The sequence below is a fragment of the Hyla sarda genome, unplaced genomic scaffold (assembly GCF_029499605.1).
Source record: "Hyla sarda isolate aHylSar1 unplaced genomic scaffold, aHylSar1.hap1 scaffold_963, whole genome shotgun sequence".
Lineage (NCBI taxonomy): Eukaryota > Metazoa > Chordata > Amphibia > Anura > Hylidae > Hyla > Hyla sarda.
The window spans coordinates 98,098-119,086 of record NW_026610993.1 but is presented as its reverse complement, the minus strand read 5'-3'; the positions used below and the strand labels follow the sequence as shown (position 1 = coordinate 119,086).

Genomic DNA, 20,989 nt, shown 5'->3' with positions numbered 1-20,989 from the left:
ATGAAAGTAGGAATCTTTCTTTTTAACCCTGTAAGGGGGTGGTGCACTGTACCCGAAGATACTGCCATATCGGGTCAATGCATAGGGCGACGGAAGCAAGCTTCGAAATCGGCCCCCGTTCTCAAAAATCCATTTAATATATGGTCCCCAGATAGGGGACGTATCAGATATTAAACTGATAAGAACAGATACTACACTTGATCTTAGCCAAAAGGCCGAGAAGCGATAACCGTGAAAGGGGCGGGCCCAACAAGGTCCCCTTCATGGGCACTATCACTGCTTGCTGTCAGGGAGGCTGCCAGACAATTTTCCATGCACACTCTGGGCTGGGGGGCAGTCAACCACCAGTACACACAGCAGAACCTAAACCCATACCATTATTGCTAAGCAGCAAGACAGGGGCCCATTGCACTCCCACGGGGCCTTTTTAAATGCAATCCATAACCCGGATTTGCCAGGAACCCTTCTTACTCCTCCTACTTGCATGTGACACTGGGCTTAGGATCTGCATAGGAAACACACACACAAGCACACACCTACATTTGTTGCCTGCAGATGCCTCCTTGGCTGTCCCCAAACGGTATCAAACCAACACCCACGGGAAGCTGTAAGCATAGAGGACATGCCTGCACCCCATTGGACTTACCTGTGTGGGTTAAATCCGGGTTATTTGACAACCTATGGCGGTGATGGTTCTGCTCAGGCAGAGCAGTGCTGATGCTCCTCATAAAGCTGTCGCTGCTGTGAAGGTTCTAGGTGACATCACAAATCCCTTTGGTTACATACACAACAAAGCTGGGTTGTTGTTGTTTACACTCTGCAAGGCCTGTGGAAGTGAGTGACATCATAGCACTGTAGTTCTGAGGGTTCAAGATGGATGCAACAATCTCCTGTTGCTTCTATGAAGGCCGTAATAGACGACATCACCAAACAGCTCCATAGTCACATACACAGCAAAGGAGAGATGTTGTTTACACCTAGTGATGTCAGTGGTATTGAGTGACATCACAGCACAGTGCTAAGGCTCCTGGGCCTGGACACAGCAGCGGCTGCAATATCTCAACGGAGAATACGTTTATATCTATGTGTGTGTGTGCGCATATATATATATATATATATATATATATATATATATATATTTCTCCGCCGAAATCACTTTTAAACCCATTTCCACCTTTTTTTCCCTTCTCTTCCTCTTACTTTTTTTTCACGTTTTTTTACGTTTTTCTCCTTTTCGCCTCTTTTCTGGGCGTATTATTCTTCTTTTTCTTCTTTTTTTTCGTCTAATGCATACCCCATCAGTGCAGCAATGCTTATTCAATACCGCCAGCAGATGGAGACACTGGGGGATAATTTTCTAAGGATTTATACTGATTTTTCCTGTCTGAATTTGTCGCACAGAAAGTTGCAGGCCAAATATGTGTGACATTTCTGCGACTTTAGCTTCTAGAGCATTTTTACAACATTATACATAGGTGCTGAATACATAAAAAGCGACTGTTCAGCGACAGACAAGTCGCATCGGCTGAAAGTAGGCCAGAATGTCAGTCCATGTTGGAGCAGGTTTAGATACAGTCTAAAGCATAGATCTCAAAGTCTGTGCACAGAATTTAGCAAGGGCCTCGCACCTTCTGATGCATCAGGTAGGTGCACAATAGCATAGCCTAACCCTCTGTACTTTGGTCTATATTGATGCGGGACATAGACAGCCAGCTGATGACCAATCCATTAGTGCAATGGATGGCTGGAAGCATTTGTCTTTGCCTTTGCAATACCACAGAAGCAATGCATGGTCAATGTACAGCAATGACACACCTGTGTGAACAGCCAGGAGACCCCCCCCCCCCCATGTTATGTTACATAGTTACATAGTTAGTACGGTCGAAAAAAGACATATGTCCATCACGTTCAACCAGGGAATTAAGGGGTAGGGGTGTGGCGCGATATTGGGGAAGGGATGAGATTTTATATTTCTTCATAAGCATTAATCTTATTTTGTCAATTAGGAACATTCAGCACCCACCCGCTATCAAGGCAGCTGCCTATCATGTCATGCCCTACCTGCACAGGTGTGCTGGCTACTCAAATGATCCAATTAAGGAGGCCATTTAGTCAGCAGCAGCAGAAGTCCTGTGCCTGGACGCTCCAACAGGGGCCAGACACAAGCAGAAGCAGAAGCAGCAGAAGCAGCAGCAGCACCACCTTTTGTTTATTGGCTGCAGCAGCAGCAAGGCCCACAGGGCTGGCTAGCTGGCTAGCCAGCAAGCAGGTAGCAATGAAAGTAGGAATCTTTCTTTTTAACCCTGTAAGGGGGTGGTGCACTGTACCCGAAGATACTGCCATATCGGGTCAATGCATAGGGCGACGGAAGCAAGCTTCGAAATCGGCCCCCGTTCTCAAAAATCCATTTAATATATGGTCCCCAGATAGGGGACGTATCAGATATTAAACTGATAAGAACAGATACTACACTTGATCTTAGCCAAAAGGCCGAGAAGCGATAACCGTGAAAGGGGCGGGCCCAACAAGGTCCCCTTCATGGGCACTATCACTGCTTGCTGTCAGGGAGGCTGCCAGACAATTTTCCATGCACACTCTGGGCTGGGGGGCAGTCAACCACCAGTACACACAGCAGAACCTAAACCCATACCATTATTGCTAAGCAGCAAGACAGGGGCCCATTGCACTCCCACGGGGCCTTTTTAAATGCAATCCATAACCCGGATTTGCCAGGAACCCTTCTTACTCCTCCTACTTGCATGTGACACTGGGCTTAGGATCTGCATAGGAAACACACACACAAGCACACACCTACCTTTGTTGCCTGCAGATGCCTCCTTGGCTGTCCCCAAACGGTATCAAACCAACACCCACGGGAAGCTGTAAGCATAGAGGACATGCCTGCACCCCATTGGACTTACCTGTGTGGGTTAAATCCGGGTTATTTGACAACCTATGGCGGTGATGGTTCTGCTCAGGCAGAGCAGTGCTGATGCTCCTCATAAAGCTGTCGCTGCTGTGAAGGTTCTAGGTGACATCACAAATCCCTTTGGTTACATACACAACAAAGCTGGGTTGTTGTTGTTTACACTCTGCAAGGCCTGTGGAAGTGAGTGACATCATAGCACTGTAGTTCTGAGGGTTCAAGATGGATGCAACAATCTCCTGTTGCTTCTATGAAGGCCGTAATAGACGACATCACCAAACAGCTCCATAGTCACATACACAGCAAAGGAGAGATGTTGTTTACACCTAGTGATGTCAGTGGTATTGAGTGACATCACAGCACAGTGCTAAGGCTCCTGGGCCTGGACACAGCAGCGGCTGCAATATCTCAACGGAGAATACGTTTATATCTATGTGTGTGTGTGCGCATATATATATATATATATATATATATATATATATATATATATATATTTCTCCGCCGAAATCACTTTTAAACCCATTTCCACCTTTTTTTCCCTTCTCTTCCTCTTACTTTTTTTTCACGTTTTTTTACGTTTTTCTCCTTTTCGCCTCTTTTCTGGGCGTATTATTCTTCTTTTTCTTCTTTTTTTTCGTCTAATGCATACCCCATCAGTGCAGCAATGCTTATTCAATACCGCCAGCAGATGGAGACACTGGGGGATAATTTTCTAAGGATTTATACTGATTTTTCCTGTCTGAATTTGTCGCACAGAAAGTTGCAGGCCAAATATGTGTGACATTTCTGCGACTTTAGCTTCTAGAGCATTTTTACAACATTATACATAGGTGCTGAATACATAAAAAGCGACTGTTCAGCGACAGACAAGTCGCATCGGCTGAAAGTAGGCCAGAATGTCAGTCCATGTTGGAGCAGGTTTAGATACAGTCTAAAGCATAGATCTCAAAGTCTGTGCACAGAATTTAGCAAGGGCCTCGCACCTTCTGATGCATCAGGTAGGTGCACAATAGCATAGCCTAACCCTCTGTACTTTGGTCTATATTGATGCGGGACATAGACAGCCAGCTGATGACCAATCCATTAGTGCAATGGATGGCTGGAAGCATTTGTCTTTGCCTTTGCAATACCACAGAAGCAATGCATGGTCAATGTACAGCAATGACACACCTGTGTGAACAGCCAGGAGACCCCCCCCCCCCCATGTTATGTTACATAGTTACATAGTTAGTACGGTCGAAAAAAGACATATGTCCATCACGTTCAACCAGGGAATTAAGGGGTAGGGGTGTGGCGCGATATTGGGGAAGGGATGAGATTTTATATTTCTTCATAAGCATTAATCTTATTTTGTCAATTAGGAACATTCAGCACCCACCCGCTATCAAGGCAGCTGCCTATCATGTCATGCCCTACCTGCACAGGTGTGCTGGCTACTCAAATGATCCAATTAAGGAGGCCATTTAGTCAGCAGCAGCAGAAGTCCTGTGCCTGGACGCTCCAACAGGGCCAGACACAAGCAGAAGCAGAAGCAGCAGAAGCAGCAGCAGCACCACCTTTTGTTTATTGGCTGCAGCAGCAGCAAGGCCCACAGGGCTGGCTAGCTGGCTAGCCAGCAAGCAGGTAGCAATGAAAGTAGGAATCTTTCTTTTTAACCCTGTAAGGGGGTGGTGCACTGTACCCGAAGATACTGCCATATCGGGTCAATGCATAGGGCGACGGAAGCAAGCTTCGAAATCGGCCCCCGTTCTCAAAAATCCATTTAATATATGGTCCCCAGATAGGGGACGTATCAGATATTAAACTGATAAGAACAGATACTACACTTGATCTTAGCCAAAAGGCCGAGAAGCGATAACCGTGAAAGGGGCGGGCCCAACAAGGTTCCCTTCATGGGCACTATCACTGCTTGCTGTCAGGGAGGCTGCCAGACAATTTTCCATGCACACTCTGGGCTGGGGGGCAGTCAACCACCAGTACACACAGCAGAACCTAAACCCATACCATTATTGCTAAGCAGCAAGACAGGGGCCCATTGCACTCCCACGGGGCCTTTTTAAATGCAATCCATAACCCGGATTTGCCAGGAACCCTTCTTACTCCTCCTACTTGCATGTGACACTGGGCTTAGGATCTGCATAGGAAACACACACACAAGCACACACCTACCTTTGTTGCCTGCAGATGCCTCCTTGGCTGTCCCCAAACGGTATCAAACCAACACCCACGGGAAGCTGTAAGCATAGAGGACATGCCTGCACCCCATTGGACTTACCTGTGTGGGTTAAATCCGGGTTATTTGACAACCTATGGCGGTGATGGTTCTGCTCAGGCAGAGCAGTGCTGATGCTCCTCATAAAGCTGTCGCTGCTGTGAAGGTTCTAGGTGACATCACAAATCCCTTTGGTTACATACACAACAAAGCTGGGTTGTTGTTGTTTACACTCTGCAAGGCCTGTGGAAGTGAGTGACATCATAGCACTGTAGTTCTGAGGGTTCAAGATGGATGCAACAATCTCCTGTTGCTTCTATGAAGGCCGTAATAGACGACATCACCAAACAGCTCCATAGTCACATACACAGCAAAGGAGAGATGTTGTTTACACCTAGTGATGTCAGTGGTATTGAGTGACATCACAGCACAGTGCTAAGGCTCCTGGGCCTGGACACAGCAGCGGCTGCAATATCTCAACGGAGAATACGTTTATATCTATGTGTGTGTGTGCGCATATATATATATATATATATATATATATATATATATATATATATTCTCCGCCGAAATCACTTTTAAACCCATTTCCACCTTTTTTTCCCTTCTCTTCCTCTTACTTTTTTTTCACGTTTTTTTACGTTTTTCTCCTTTTCGCCTCTTTTCTGGGCGTATTATTCTTCTTTTTCTTCTTTTTTTTCGTCTAATGCATACCCCATCAGTGCAGCAATGCTTATTCAATACCGCCAGCAGATGGAGACACTGGGGGATAATTTTCTAAGGATTTATACTGATTTTTCCTGTCTGAATTTGTCGCACAGAAAGTTGCAGGCCAAATATGTGTGACATTTCTGCGACTTTAGCTTCTAGAGCATTTTTACAACATTATACATAGGTGCTGAATACATAAAAAGCGACTGTTCAGCGACAGACAAGTCGCATCGGCTGAAAGTAGGCCAGAATGTCAGTCCATGTTGGAGCAGGTTTAGATACAGTCTAAAGCATAGATCTCAAAGTCTGTGCACAGAATTTAGCAAGGGCCTCGCACCTTCTGATGCATCAGGTAGGTGCACAATAGCATAGCCTAACCCTCTGTACTTTGGTCTATATTGATGCGGGACATAGACAGCCAGCTGATGACCAATCCATTAGTGCAATGGATGGCTGGAAGCATTTGTCTTTGCCTTTGCAATACCACAGAAGCAATGCATGGTCAATGTACAGCAATGACACACCTGTGTGAACAGCCAGGAGACCCCCCCCCCCCCATGTTATGTTACATAGTTACATAGTTAGTACGGTCGAAAAAAGACATATGTCCATCACGTTCAACCAGGGAATTAAGGGGTAGGGGTGTGGCGCGATATTGGGGAAGGGATGAGATTTTATATTTCTTCATAAGCATTAATCTTATTTTGTCAATTAGGAACATTCAGCACCCACCCGCTATCAAGGCAGCTGCCTATCATGTCATGCCCTACCTGCACAGGTGTGCTGGCTACTCAAATGATCCAATTAAGGAGGCCATTTAGTCAGCAGCAGCAGAAGTCCTGTGCCTGGACGCTCCAACAGGGGCCAGACACAAGCAGAAGCAGAAGCAGCAGAAGCAGCAGCAGCACCACCTTTTGTTTATTGGCTGCAGCAGCAGCAAGGCCCACAGGGCTGGCTAGCTGGCTAGCCAGCAAGCAGGTAGCAATGAAAGTAGGAATCTTTCTTTTTAACCCTGTAAGGGGGTGGTGCACTGTACCCGAAGATACTGCCATATCGGGTCAATGCATAGGGCGACGGAAGCAAGCTTCGAAATCGGCCCCCGTTCTCAAAAATCCATTTAATATATGGTCCCCAGATAGGGGACGTATCAGATATTAAACTGATAAGAACAGATACTACACTTGATCTTAGCCAAAAGGCCGAGAAGCGATAACCGTGAAAGGGGCGGGCCCAACAAGGTCCCCTTCATGGGCACTATCACTGCTTGCTGTCAGGGAGGCTGCCAGACAATTTTCCATGCACACTCTGGGCTGGGGGGCAGTCAACCACCAGTACACACAGCAGAACCTAAACCCATACCATTATTGCTAAGCAGCAAGACAGGGGCCCATTGCACTCCCACGGGGCCTTTTTAAATGCAATCCATAACCCGGATTTGCCAGGAACCCTTCTTACTCCTCCTACTTGCATGTGACACTGGGCTTAGGATCTGCATAGGAAACACACACACAAGCACACACCTACCTTTGTTGCCTGCAGATGCCTCCTTGGCTGTCCCCAAACGGTATCAAACCAACACCCACGGGAAGCTGTAAGCATAGAGGACATGCCTGCACCCCATTGGACTTACCTGTGTGGGTTAAATCCGGGTTATTTGACAACCTATGGCGGTGATGGTTCTGCTCAGGCAGAGCAGTGCTGATGCTCCTCATAAAGCTGTCGCTGCTGTGAAGGTTCTAGGTGACATCACAAATCCCTTTGGTTACATACACAACAAAGCTGGGTTGTTGTTGTTTACACTCTGCAAGGCCTGTGGAAGTGAGTGACATCATAGCACTGTAGTTCTGAGGGTTCAAGATGGATGCAACAATCTCCTGTTGCTTCTATGAAGGCCGTAATAGACGACATCACCAAACAGCTCCATAGTCACATACACAGCAAAGGAGAGATGTTGTTTACACCTAGTGATGTCAGTGGTATTGAGTGACATCACAGCACAGTGCTAAGGCTCCTGGGCCTGGACACAGCAGCGGCTGCAATATCTCAACGGAGAATACGTTTATATCTATGTGTGTGTGTGCGCATATATATATATATATATATATATATATATATATATATATATATATTTCTCCGCCGAAATCACTTTTAAACCCATTTCCACCTTTTTTTCCCTTCTCTTCCTCTTACTTTTTTTTCACGTTTTTTTACGTTTTTCTCCTTTTCGCCTCTTTTCTGGGCGTATTATTCTTCTTTTTCTTCTTTTTTTTCGTCTAATGCATACCCCATCAGTGCAGCAATGCTTATTCAATACCGCCAGCAGATGGAGACACTGGGGGATAATTTTCTAAGGATTTATACTGATTTTTCCTGTCTGAATTTGTCGCACAGAAAGTTGCAGGCCAAATATGTGTGACATTTCTGCGACTTTAGCTTCTAGAGCATTTTTACAACATTATACATAGGTGCTGAATACATAAAAAGCGACTGTTCAGCGACAGACAAGTCGCATCGGCTGAAAGTAGGCCAGAATGTCAGTCCATGTTGGAGCAGGTTTAGATACAGTCTAAAGCATAGATCTCAAAGTCTGTGCACAGAATTTAGCAAGGGCCTCGCACCTTCTGATGCATCAGGTAGGTGCACAATAGCATAGCCTAACCCTCTGTACTTTGGTCTATATTGATGCGGGACATAGACAGCCAGCTGATGACCAATCCATTAGTGCAATGGATGGCTGGAAGCATTTGTCTTTGCCTTTGCAATACCACAGAAGCAATGCATGGTCAATGTACAGCAATGACACACCTGTGTGAACAGCCAGGAGACCCCCCCCCCCCCATGTTATGTTACATAGTTACATAGTTAGTACGGTCGAAAAAAGACATATGTCCATCACGTTCAACCAGGGAATTAAGGGGTAGGGGTGTGGCGCGATATTGGGGAAGGGATGAGATTTTATATTTCTTCATAAGCATTAATCTTATTTTGTCAATTAGGAACATTCAGCACCCACCCGCTATCAAGGCAGCTGCCTATCATGTCATGCCCTACCTGCACAGGTGTGCTGGCTACTCAAATGATCCAATTAAGGAGGCCATTTAGTCAGCAGCAGCAGAAGTCCTGTGCCTGGACGCTCCAACAGGGGCCAGACACAAGCAGAAGCAGAAGCAGCAGAAGCAGCAGCAGCACCACCTTTTGTTTATTGGCTGCAGCAGCAGCAAGGCCCACAGGGCTGGCTAGCTGGCTAGCCAGCAAGCAGGTAGCAATGAAAGTAGGAATCTTTCTTTTTAACCCTGTAAGGGGGTGGTGCACTGTACCCGAAGATACTGCCATATCGGGTCAATGCATAGGGCGACGGAAGCAAGCTTCGAAATCGGCCCCCGTTCTCAAAAATCCATTTAATATATGGTCCCCAGATAGGGGACGTATCAGATATTAAACTGATAAGAACAGATACTACACTTGATCTTAGCCAAAAGGCCGAGAAGCGATAACCGTGAAAGGGGCGGGCCCAACAAGGTCCCCTTCATGGGCACTATCACTGCTTGCTGTCAGGGAGGCTGCCAGACAATTTTCCATGCACACTCTGGGCTGGGGGGCAGTCAACCACCAGTACACACAGCAGAACCTAAACCCATACCATTATTGCTAAGCAGCAAGACAGGGGCCCATTGCACTCCCACGGGGCCTTTTTAAATGCAATCCATAACCCGGATTTGCCAGGAACCCTTCTTACTCCTCCTACTTGCATGTGACACTGGGCTTAGGATCTGCATAGGAAACACACACACAAGCACACACCTACATTTGTTGCCTGCAGATGCCTCCTTGGCTGTCCCCAAACGGTATCAAACCAACACCCACGGGAAGCTGTAAGCATAGAGGACATGCCTGCACCCCATTGGACTTACCTGTGTGGGTTAAATCCGGGTTATTTGACAACCTATGGCGGTGATGGTTCTGCTCAGGCAGAGCAGTGCTGATGCTCCTCATAAAGCTGTCGCTGCTGTGAAGGTTCTAGGTGACATCACAAATCCCTTTGGTTACATACACAACAAAGCTGGGTTGTTGTTGTTTACACTCTGCAAGGCCTGTGGAAGTGAGTGACATCATAGCACTGTAGTTCTGAGGGTTCAAGATGGATGCAACAATCTCCTGTTGCTTCTATGAAGGCCGTAATAGACGACATCACCAAACAGCTCCATAGTCACATACACAGCAAAGGAGAGATGTTGTTTACACCTAGTGATGTCAGTGGTATTGAGTGACATCACAGCACAGTGCTAAGGCTCCTGGGCCTGGACACAGCAGCGGCTGCAATATCTCAACGGAGAATACGTTTATATCTATGTGTGTGTGTGCGCATATATATATATATATATATATATATATATATATATATATATTCTCCGCCGAAATCACTTTTAAACCCATTTCCACCTTTTTTTCCCTTCTCTTCCTCTTACTTTTTTTTCACGTTTTTTTACGTTTTTCTCCTTTTCGCCTCTTTTCTGGGCGTATTATTCTTCTTTTTCTTCTTTTTTTTCGTCTAATGCATACCCCATCAGTGCAGCAATGCTTATTCAATACCGCCAGCAGATGGAGACACTGGGGGATAATTTTCTAAGGATTTATACTGATTTTTCCTGTCTGAATTTGTCGCACAGAAAGTTGCAGGCCAAATATGTGTGACATTTCTGCGACTTTAGCTTCTAGAGCATTTTTACAACATTATACATAGGTGCTGAATACATAAAAAGCGACTGTTCAGCGACAGACAAGTCGCATCGGCTGAAAGTAGGCCAGAATGTCAGTCCATGTTGGAGCAGGTTTAGATACAGTCTAAAGCATAGATCTCAAAGTCTGTGCACAGAATTTAGCAAGGGCCTCGCACCTTCTGATGCATCAGGTAGGTGCACTATAGCATAGCCTAACCCTCTGTACTTTGGTCTATATTGATGCGGGACATAGACAGCCAGCTGATGACCAATCCATTAGTGCAATGGATGGCTGGAAGCATTTGTCTTTGCCTTTGCAATACCACAGAAGCAATGCATGGTCAATGTACAGCAATGACACACCTGTGTGAACAGCCAGGAGACCCCCCCCCCCCCATGTTATGTTACATAGTTACATAGTTAGTACGGTCGAAAAAAGACATATGTCCATCACGTTCAACCAGGGAATTAAGGGGTAGGGGTGTGGCGCGATATTGGGGAAGGGATGAGATTTTATATTTCTTCATAAGCATTAATCTTATTTTGTCAATTAGGAACATTCAGCACCCACCCGCTATCAAGGCAGCTGCCTATCATGTCATGCCCTACCTGCACAGGTGTGCTGGCTACTCAAATGATCCAATTAAGGAGGCCATTTAGTCAGCAGCAGCAGAAGTCCTGTGCCTGGACGCTCCAACAGGGGCCAGACACAAGCAGAAGCAGAAGCAGCAGAAGCAGCAGCAGCACCACCTTTTGTTTATTGGCTGCAGCAGCAGCAAGGCCCACAGGGCTGGCTAGCTGGCTAGCCAGCAAGCAGGTAGCAATGAAAGTAGGAATCTTTCTTTTTAACCCTGTAAGGGGGTGGTGCACTGTACCCGAAGATACTGCCATATCGGGTCAATGCATAGGGCGACGGAAGCAAGCTTCGAAATCGGCCCCCGTTCTCAAAAATCCATTTAATATATGGTCCCCAGATAGGGGACGTATCAGATATTAAACTGATAAGAACAGATACTACACTTGATCTTAGCCAAAAGGCCGAGAAGCGATAACCGTGAAAGGGGCGGGCCCAACAAGGTCCCCTTCATGGGCACTATCACTGCTTGCTGTCAGGGAGGCTGCCAGACAATTTTCCATGCACACTCTGGGCTGGGGGGCAGTCAACCACCAGTACACACAGCAGAACCTAAACCCATACCATTATTGCTAAGCAGCAAGACAGGGGCCCATTGCACTCCCACGGGGCCTTTTTAAATGCAATCCATAACCCGGATTTGCCAGGAACCCTTCTTACTCCTCCTACTTGCATGTGACACTGGGCTTAGGATCTGCATAGGAAACACACACACAAGCACACACCTACCTTTGTTGCCTGCAGATGCCTCCTTGGCTGTCCCCAAACGGTATCAAACCAACACCCACGGGAAGCTGTAAGCATAGAGGACATGCCTGCACCCCATTGGACTTACCTGTGTGGGTTAAATCCGGGTTATTTGACAACCTATGGCGGTGATGGTTCTGCTCAGGCAGAGCAGTGCTGATGCTCCTCATAAAGCTGTCGCTGCTGTGAAGGTTCTAGGTGACATCACAAATCCCTTTGGTTACATACACAACAAAGCTGGGTTGTTGTTGTTTACACTCTGCAAGGCCTGTGGAAGTGAGTGACATCATAGCACTGTAGTTCTGAGGGTTCAAGATGGATGCAACAATCTCCTGTTGCTTCTATGAAGGCCGTAATAGACGACATCACCAAACAGCTCCATAGTCACATACACAGCAAAGGAGAGATGTTGTTTACACCTAGTGATGTCAGTGGTATTGAGTGACATCACAGCACAGTGCTAAGGCTCCTGGGCCTGGACACAGCAGCGGCTGCAATATCTCAACGGAGAATACGTTTATATCTATGTGTGTGTGTGCGCATATATATATATATATATATATATATATATATATATATATATATATTTCTCCGCCGAAATCACTTTTAAACCCATTTCCACCTTTTTTTCCCTTCTCTTCCTCTTACTTTTTTTTCACGTTTTTTTACGTTTTTCTCCTTTTCGCCTCTTTTCTGGGCGTATTATTCTTCTTTTTCTTCTTTTTTTTCGTCTAATGCATACCCCATCAGTGCAGCAATGCTTATTCAATACCGCCAGCAGATGGAGACACTGGGGGATAATTTTCTAAGGATTTATACTGATTTTTCCTGTCTGAATTTGTCGCACAGAAAGTTGCAGGCCAAATATGTGTGACATTTCTGCGACTTTAGCTTCTAGAGCATTTTTACAACATTATACATAGGTGCTGAATACATAAAAAGCGACTGTTCAGCGACAGACAAGTCGCATCGGCTGAAAGTAGGCCAGAATGTCAGTCCATGTTGGAGCAGGTTTAGATACAGTCTAAAGCATAGATCTCAAAGTCTGTGCACAGAATTTAGCAAGGGCCTCGCACCTTCTGATGCATCAGGTAGGTGCACAATAGCATAGCCTAACCCTCTGTACTTTGGTCTATATTGATGCGGGACATAGACAGCCAGCTGATGACCAATCCATTAGTGCAATGGATGGCTGGAAGCATTTGTCTTTGCCTTTGCAATACCACAGAAGCAATGCATGGTCAATGTACAGCAATGACACACCTGTGTGAACAGCCAGGAGACCCCCCCCCCCCATGTTATGTTACATAGTTACATAGTTAGTACGGTCGAAAAAAGACATATGTCCATCACGTTCAACCAGGGAATTAAGGGGTAGGGGTGTGGCGCGATATTGGGGAAGGGATGAGATTTTATATTTCTTCATAAGCATTAATCTTATTTTGTCAATTAGGAACATTCAGCACCCACCCGCTATCAAGGCAGCTGCCTATCATGTCATGCCCTACCTGCACAGGTGTGCTGGCTACTCAAATGATCCAATTAAGGAGGCCATTTAGTCAGCAGCAGCAGAAGTCCTGTGCCTGGACGCTCCAACAGGGGCCAGACACAAGCAGAAGCAGAAGCAGCAGAAGCAGCAGCAGCACCACCTTTTGTTTATTGGCTGCAGCAGCAGCAAGGCCCACAGGGCTGGCTAGCTGGCTAGCCAGCAAGCAGGTAGCAATGAAAGTAGGAATCTTTCTTTTTAACCCTGTAAGGGGGTGGTGCACTGTACCCGAAGATACTGCCATATCGGGTCAATGCATAGGGCGACGGAAGCAAGCTTCGAAATCGGCCCCCGTTCTCAAAAATCCATTTAATATATGGTCCCCAGATAGGGGACGTATCAGATATTAAACTGATAAGAACAGATACTACACTTGATCTTAGCCAAAAGGCCGAGAAGCGATAACCGTGAAAGGGGCGGGCCCAACAAGGTCCCCTTCATGGGCACTATCACTGCTTGCTGTCAGGGAGGCTGCCAGACAATTTTCCATGCACACTCTGGGCTGGGGGGCAGTCAACCACCAGTACACACAGCAGAACCTAAACCCATACCATTATTGCTAAGCAGCAAGACAGGGGCCCATTGCACTCCCACGGGGCCTTTTTAAATGCAATCCATAACCCGGATTTGCCAGGAACCCTTCTTACTCCTCCTACTTGCATGTGACACTGGGCTTAGGATCTGCATAGGAAACACACACACAAGCACACACCTACCTTTGTTGCCTGCAGATGCCTCCTTGGCTGTCCCCAAACGGTATCAAACCAACACCCACGGGAAGCTGTAAGCATAGAGGACATGCCTGCACCCCATTGGACTTACCTGTGTGGGTTAAATCCGGGTTATTTGACAACCTATGGCGGTGATGGTTCTGCTCAGGCAGAGCAGTGCTGATGCTCCTCATAAAGCTGTCGCTGCTGTGAAGGTTCTAGGTGACATCACAAATCCCTTTGGTTACATACACAACAAAGCTGGGTTGTTGTTGTTTACACTCTGCAAGGCCTGTGGAAGTGAGTGACATCATAGCACTGTAGTTCTGAGGGTTCAAGATGGATGCAACAATCTCCTGTTGCTTCTATGAAGGCCGTAATAGACGACATCACCAAACAGCTCCATAGTCACATACACAGCAAAGGAGAGATGTTGTTTACACCTAGTGATGTCAGTGGTATTGAGTAAAACATAGCACAATGCTAAGGCTCCTGGGCCTGGACACAGCAGCGGCTGCAATATCTCAACGGAGAATACGTTTATATCTATGTGTGTGTGTGCGCATATATATATATATATATATATATATATATATATATATATATATATATATATATTTCTCCGCCGAAATCACTTTTAAACCCATTTCCACCTTTTTTTCCCTTCTCTTCCTCTTACTTTTTTTTCACGTTTTTTTACGTTTTTCTCCTTTTCGCCTCTTTTCTGGGCGTATTATTCTTCTTTTTCTTCTTTTTTTTCGTCTAATGCATACCCCATCAGTGCAGCAATGCTTATTCAATACCGCCAGCAGATGGAGACACTGGGGGATAATTTTCTAAGGATTTATACTGATTTTTCCTGTCTGAATTTGTCGCACAGAAAGTTGCAGGCCAAATATGTGTGACATTTCTGCGACTTTAGCTTCTAGAGCATTTTTACAACATTATACATAGGTGCTGAATACATAAAAAGCGACTGTTCAGCGACAGACAAGTCGCATCGGCTGAAAGTAGGCCAGAATGTCAGTCCATGTTGGAGCAGGTTTAGATACAGTCTAAAGCATAGATCTCAAAGTCTGTGCACAGAATTTAGCAAGGGCCTCGCACCTTCTGATGCATCAGGTAGGTGCACAATAGCATAGCCTAACCCTCTGTACTTTGGTCTATATTGATGCGGGACATAGACAGCCAGCTGATGACCAATCCATTAGTGCAATGGATGGCTGGAAGCATTTGTCTTTGCCTTTGCAATACCACAGAAGCAATGCATGGTCAATGTACAGCAATGACACACCTGTGTGAACAGCCAGGAGACCCCCCCCCCCCCCCCCATGTTATGTTACATAGTTACATAGTTAGTACGGTCGAAAAAAGACATATGTCCATCACGTTCAACCAGGGAATTAAGGGGTAGGGGTGTGGCGCGATATTGGGGAAGGGATGAGATTTTATATTTCTTCATAAGCATTAATCTTATTTTGTCAATTAGGAACATTCAGCACCCACCCGCTATCAAGGCAGCTGCCTATCATGTCATGCCCTACCTGCACAGGTGTGCTGGCTACTCAAATGATCCAATTAAGGAGGCCATTTAGTCAGCAGCAGCAGAAGTCCTGTGCCTGGACGCTCCAACAGGGGCCAGACACAAGCAGAAGCAGAAGCAGCAGCAGCACCACCTTTTGTTTATTGGCTGCAGCAGCAGCAAGGCCCACAGGGCTGGCTAGCTGGCTAGCCAGCAAGCAGGTAGCAATGAAAGTAGGAATCTTTCTTTTTAACCCTGTAAGGGGGTGGTGCACTGTACCCGAAGATACTGCCATATCGGGTCAATGCATAGGGCGACGGAAGCAAGCTTCGAAATCGGCCCCCGTTCTCAAAAATCCATTTAATATATGGTCCCCAGATAGGGGACGTATCAGATATTAAACTGATAAGAACAGATACTACACTTGATCTTAGCCAAAAGGCCGAGAAGCGATAACCGTGAAAGGGGCGGGCCCAACAAGGTCCCCTTCATGGGCACTATCACTGCTTGCTGTCAGGGAGGCTGCCAGACAATTTTCCATGCACACTCTGGGCTGGGGGGCAGTCAACCACCAGTACACACAGCAGAACCTAAACCCATACCATTATTGCTAAGCAGCAAGACAGGGGCCCATTGCACTCCCACGGGGCCTTTTTAAATGCAATCCATAACCCGGATTTGCCAGGAACCCTTCTTACTCCTCCTACTTGCATGTGACACTGGGCTTAGGATCTGCATAGGAAACACACACACAAGCACACACCTACCTTTGTTGCCTGCAGATGCCTCCTTGGCTGTCCCCAAACGGTATCAAACCAACACCCACGGGAAGCTGTAAGCATAGAGGACATGCCTGCACCCCATTGGACTTACCTGTGTGGGTTAAATCCGGGTTATTTGACAACCTATGGCGGTGATGGTTCTGCTCAGGCAGAGCAGTGCTGATGCTCCTCATAAAGCTGTCGCTGCTGTGAAGGTTCTAGGTGACATCACAAATCCCTTTGGTTACATACACAACAAAGCTGGGTTGTTGTTGTTTACACTCTGCAAGGCCTGTGGAAGTGAGTGACATCATAGCACTGTAGTTCTGAGGGTTCAAGATGGATGCAACAATCTCCTGTTGCTTCTATGAAGGCCGTAATAGACGACATCACCAAACAGCTCCATAGTCACATACACAGCAAAGGAGAGATGTTGTTTACACCTAGTGATGTCAGTGGTATTGAGTGACATCACAGCACAGTGCTAAGGCTCCTGGGCCTGGACACAGCAGCGGCTGCAATATCTCAACGGAGAATACGTTTATATCTATGTGTGTGTGTGCGCATATATATATATATATATATATATATATATATATATATATATATATATATTTCTCCGCCGAAATCACTTTTAAACCCATTTCCACCTTTTTTTCCCTTCTCTTCCTCTTACTTTTTTTTCACGTTTTTTTACGTTTTTCTCCTTTTCGCCTCTTTTCTGGGCGTATTATTCTTCTTTTTCTTCTTTTTTTTCGTCTAATGCATACCCCATCAGTGCAGCAATGCTTATTCAATACCGCCAGCAGATGGAGACACTGGGGGATAATTTTCTAAGGATTTATACTGATTTTTCCTGTCTGAATTTGTCGCACAGAAAGTTGCAGGCCAAATATGTGTGACATTTCTGCGACTTTAGCTTCTAGAGCATTTTTACAACATTATACATAGGTGCTGAATACATAAAAAGCGACTGTTCAGCGACAGACAAGTCGCATCGGCTGAAAGTAGGCCAGAATGTCAGTCCATGTTGGAGCAGGTTTAGATACAGTCTAAAGCATAGATCTCAAAGTCTGTGCACAGAATTTAGCAAGGGCCTCGCACCTTCTGATGCATCAGGTAGGTGCACAATAGCATAGCCTAACCCTCTGTACTTTGGTCTATATTGATGCGGGACATAGACAGCCAGCTGATGACCAATCCATTAGTGCAATGGATGGCTGGAAGCATTTGTCTTTGCCTTTGCAATACCACAGAAGCAATGCATGGTCAATGTACAGCAATGACACACCTGTGTGAACAGCCAGGAGACCCCCCCCCCCCCCATGTTATGTTACATAGTTACATAGTTAGTACGGTCGAAAAAAGACATATGTCCATCACGTTCAACCAGGGAATTAAGGGGTAGGGGTGTGGCGCGATATTGGGGAAGGGATGAGATTTTATATTTCTTCATAAGCATTAATCTTATTTTGTCAATTAGGAACATTCAGCACCCACCCGCTATCAAGGCAGCTGCCTATCATGTCATGCCCTACCTGCACAGGTGTGCTGGCTACTCAAATGATCCAATTAAGGAGGCCATTTAGTCAGCAGCAGCAGAAGTCCTGTGCCTGGACGCTCCAACAGGGGCCAGACACAAGCAGAAGCAGAAGCAGCAGAAGCAGCAGCAGCACCACCTTTTGTTTATTGGCTGCAGCAGCAGCAAGGCCCACAGGGCTGGCTAGCTGGCTAGCCAGCAAGCAGGTAGCAATGAAAGTAGGAATCTTTCTTTTTAACCCTGTAAGGGGGTGGTGCACTGTACCCGAAGATACTGCCATATCGGGTCAATGCATAGGGCGACGGAAGCAAGCTTCGAAATCGGCCCCCGTTCTCAAAAATCCATTTAATATATGGTCCCCAGATAGGGGACGTATCAGATATTAAACTGATAAGAACAGATACTACACTTGATCTTAGCCAAAAGGCCGAGAAGCGATAACCGTGAAAGGGGCGGGCCCAACAAGGTCCCCTTCATGGGCACTATCACTGCTTGCTGTCAGGGAGGCTGCCAGACAATTTTCCATGCACACTCTGGGCTGGGGGGCAGTCAACCACCAGTACACACAGCAGAACCTAAACCCATACCATTATTGCTAAGCAGCAAGACAGGGGCCCATTGCACTCCCACGGGGCCTTTTTAAATGCAATCCATAACCCGGATTTGCCAGGAACCCTTCTTACTCCTCCTACTTGCATGTGACACTGGGCTTAGGATCTGCATAGGAAACACACACACAAGCACACACCTACCTTTGTTGCCTGCAGATGCCTCCTTGGCTGTCCCCAAACGGTATCAAACCAACACCCACGGGAAGCTGTAAGCATAGAGGACATGCCTGCACCCCATTGGACTTACCTGTGTGGGTTAAATCCGGGTTATTTGACAACCTATGGCGGTGATGGTTCTGCTCAGGCAGAGCAGTGCTGATGCTCCTCATAAAGCTGTCGCTGCTGTGAAGGTTCTAGGTGACATCACAAATCCCTTTGGTTACATACACAACAAAGCTGGGTTGTTGTTGTTTACACTCTGCAAGGCCTGTGGAAGTGAGTGACATCATAGCACTGTAGTTCTGAGGGTTCAAGATGGATGCAACAATCTCCTGTTGCTTCTATGAAGGCCGTAATAGACGACATCACCAAACAGCTCCATAGTCACATACACAGCAAAGGAGAGATGTTGTTTACACCTAGTGATGTCAGTGGTATTGAGTGACATCACAGCACAGTGCTAAGGCTCCTGGGCCTGGACACAGCAGCGGCTGCAATATCTCAACGGAGAATACGTTTATATCTATGTGTGTGTGTGCGCATATATATATATATATATATATATATATATATATATATATATATTTCTCCGCCGAAATCACTTTTAAACCCATTTCCACCTTTTTTTCCCTTCTCTTCCTCTTACTTTTTTTTCACGTTTTTTTACGTTTTTCTCCTTTTCGCCTCTTTTCTGGGCGTATTATTCTTCTTTTTCTTCTTTTTTTTCGTCTAATGCATACCCCATCAGTGCAGCAATGCTTATTCAATACCGCCAGCAGATGGAGACACTGGGGGATAATTTTCTAAGGATTTATACTGATTTTTCCTGTCTGAATTTGTCGCACAGAAAGTTGCAGGCCAAATATGTGTGACATTTCTGCGACTTTAGCTTCTAGAGCATTTTTACAACATTATACATAGGTGCTGAATACATAAAAAGCGACTGTTCAGCGACAGACAAGTCGCATCGGCTGAAAGTAGGCCAGAATGTCAGTCCATGTTGGAGCAGGTTTAGATACAGTCTAAAGCATAGATCTCAAAGTCTGTGCACAGAATTTAGCAAGGGCCTCGCACCTTCTGATGCATCAGGTAGGTGCACAATAGCATAGCTTAACCCTCTGTACTTTGGTCTATATTGATGCGGGACATAGACAGCCAGCTGATGACCAATCCATTAGTGCAATGGATGGCTGGAAGCATTTGTCTTTGCCTTTGCAATACCACAGAAGCAATGCATGGTCAATGTACAGCAATGACACACCTGTGTGAACAGCCAGGAGACCCCCCCCCCCCCCATGTTATGTTACATAGTTACATAGTTAGTACGGTCGAAAAAAGACATATGTCCATCACGTTCAACCAGGGAATTAAGGGGTAGGGGTGTGGCGCGATATTGGGGAAGGGATGAGATTTTATATTTCTTCATAAGCATTAATCTTATTTTGTCAATTAGGAACATTCAGCACCCACCCGCTATCAAGGCAGCTGCCTATCATGTCATGCCCTACCTGCACAGGTGTGCTGGCTACTCAAATGATCCAATTAAGGAGGCCATTTAGTCAGCAGCAGCAGAAGTCCTGTGCCTGGACGCTCCAACAGGGGCCAGACACAAGCAGAAGCAGAAGCAGCAGAAGCAGCAGCAGCACCACCTTTTGTTTATTGGCTGCAGCAGCAGCAAGGCCCACAGGGCTGGCTAGCTGGCTAGCCAGCAAGCAGGTAGCAATGAAAGTAGGAATCTTTCTTTTTAACCCTGTAAGGGGGTGGTGCACTGTACCCGAAGATACTGCCATATCGGGTCAATGCATAGGGCGACGGAAGCAAGCTTCGAAATCGGCCCCCGTTCTCAAAAATCCATTTAATATATGGTCCCCAGATAGGGGACGTATCAGATATTAAACTGATAAGAACAGATACTACACTTGATCTTAGCCAAAAGGCCGAGAAGCGATAACCGTGAAAGGGGCGGGCCCAACAAGGTCCCCTTCATGGGCACTATCACTGCTTGCTGTCAGGGAGGCTGCCAGACAATTTTCCATGCACACTCTGGGCTGGGGGGCAGTCAACCACCAGTACACACAGCAGAACCTAAACCCATACCATTATTGCTAAGCAGCAAGACAGGGGCCCATTGCACTCCCACGGGGCCTTTTTAAATGCAATCCATAACCCGGATTTGCCAGGAACCCTTCTTA

At 46.2% G+C, this 20,989-nt stretch overlaps 10 non-coding genes across 10 annotated transcripts; all 10 read right to left on the bottom strand.

Annotated features, from left to right (window-relative positions):
- Window positions 1-36: 36 nt before the first annotated feature.
- Window positions 37-227, bottom strand: LOC130351178 (U2 spliceosomal RNA). Its single transcript, XR_008887930.1, has one exon. It is a non-coding gene; the product is annotated as a U2 spliceosomal RNA (small nuclear RNA).
- Window positions 228-2,311: 2,084 nt separating this feature from the next.
- Window positions 2,312-2,502, bottom strand: LOC130351176 (U2 spliceosomal RNA). Its single transcript, XR_008887928.1, has one exon. It is a non-coding gene; the product is annotated as a U2 spliceosomal RNA (small nuclear RNA).
- Window positions 2,503-4,591: 2,089 nt separating this feature from the next.
- On the bottom strand, window positions 4,592-4,782 carry LOC130351175 (U2 spliceosomal RNA). The gene has a single exon (XR_008887927.1). It is a non-coding gene; the product is annotated as a U2 spliceosomal RNA (small nuclear RNA).
- Window positions 4,783-6,869: 2,087 nt separating this feature from the next.
- LOC130351174 (U2 spliceosomal RNA) lies at window positions 6,870-7,060 on the bottom strand. The gene has a single exon (XR_008887926.1). It is a non-coding gene; the product is annotated as a U2 spliceosomal RNA (small nuclear RNA).
- A 2,090-nt stretch (window positions 7,061-9,150) lies between these two features.
- LOC130351173 (U2 spliceosomal RNA) lies at window positions 9,151-9,341 on the bottom strand. Its single transcript, XR_008887925.1, has one exon. It is a non-coding gene; the product is annotated as a U2 spliceosomal RNA (small nuclear RNA).
- Window positions 9,342-11,426: 2,085 nt separating this feature from the next.
- On the bottom strand, window positions 11,427-11,617 carry LOC130351171 (U2 spliceosomal RNA). The gene has a single exon (XR_008887924.1). It is a non-coding gene; the product is annotated as a U2 spliceosomal RNA (small nuclear RNA).
- A 2,089-nt stretch (window positions 11,618-13,706) lies between these two features.
- Window positions 13,707-13,897, bottom strand: LOC130351170 (U2 spliceosomal RNA). Its single transcript, XR_008887923.1, has one exon. It is a non-coding gene; the product is annotated as a U2 spliceosomal RNA (small nuclear RNA).
- A 2,092-nt stretch (window positions 13,898-15,989) lies between these two features.
- On the bottom strand, window positions 15,990-16,180 carry LOC130351169 (U2 spliceosomal RNA). Its single transcript, XR_008887922.1, has one exon. It is a non-coding gene; the product is annotated as a U2 spliceosomal RNA (small nuclear RNA).
- Window positions 16,181-18,275: 2,095 nt separating this feature from the next.
- On the bottom strand, window positions 18,276-18,466 carry LOC130351168 (U2 spliceosomal RNA). Its single transcript, XR_008887921.1, has one exon. It is a non-coding gene; the product is annotated as a U2 spliceosomal RNA (small nuclear RNA).
- Window positions 18,467-20,555: 2,089 nt separating this feature from the next.
- On the bottom strand, window positions 20,556-20,746 carry LOC130351167 (U2 spliceosomal RNA). The gene has a single exon (XR_008887920.1). It is a non-coding gene; the product is annotated as a U2 spliceosomal RNA (small nuclear RNA).
- Window positions 20,747-20,989: the final 243 nt, after the last annotated feature.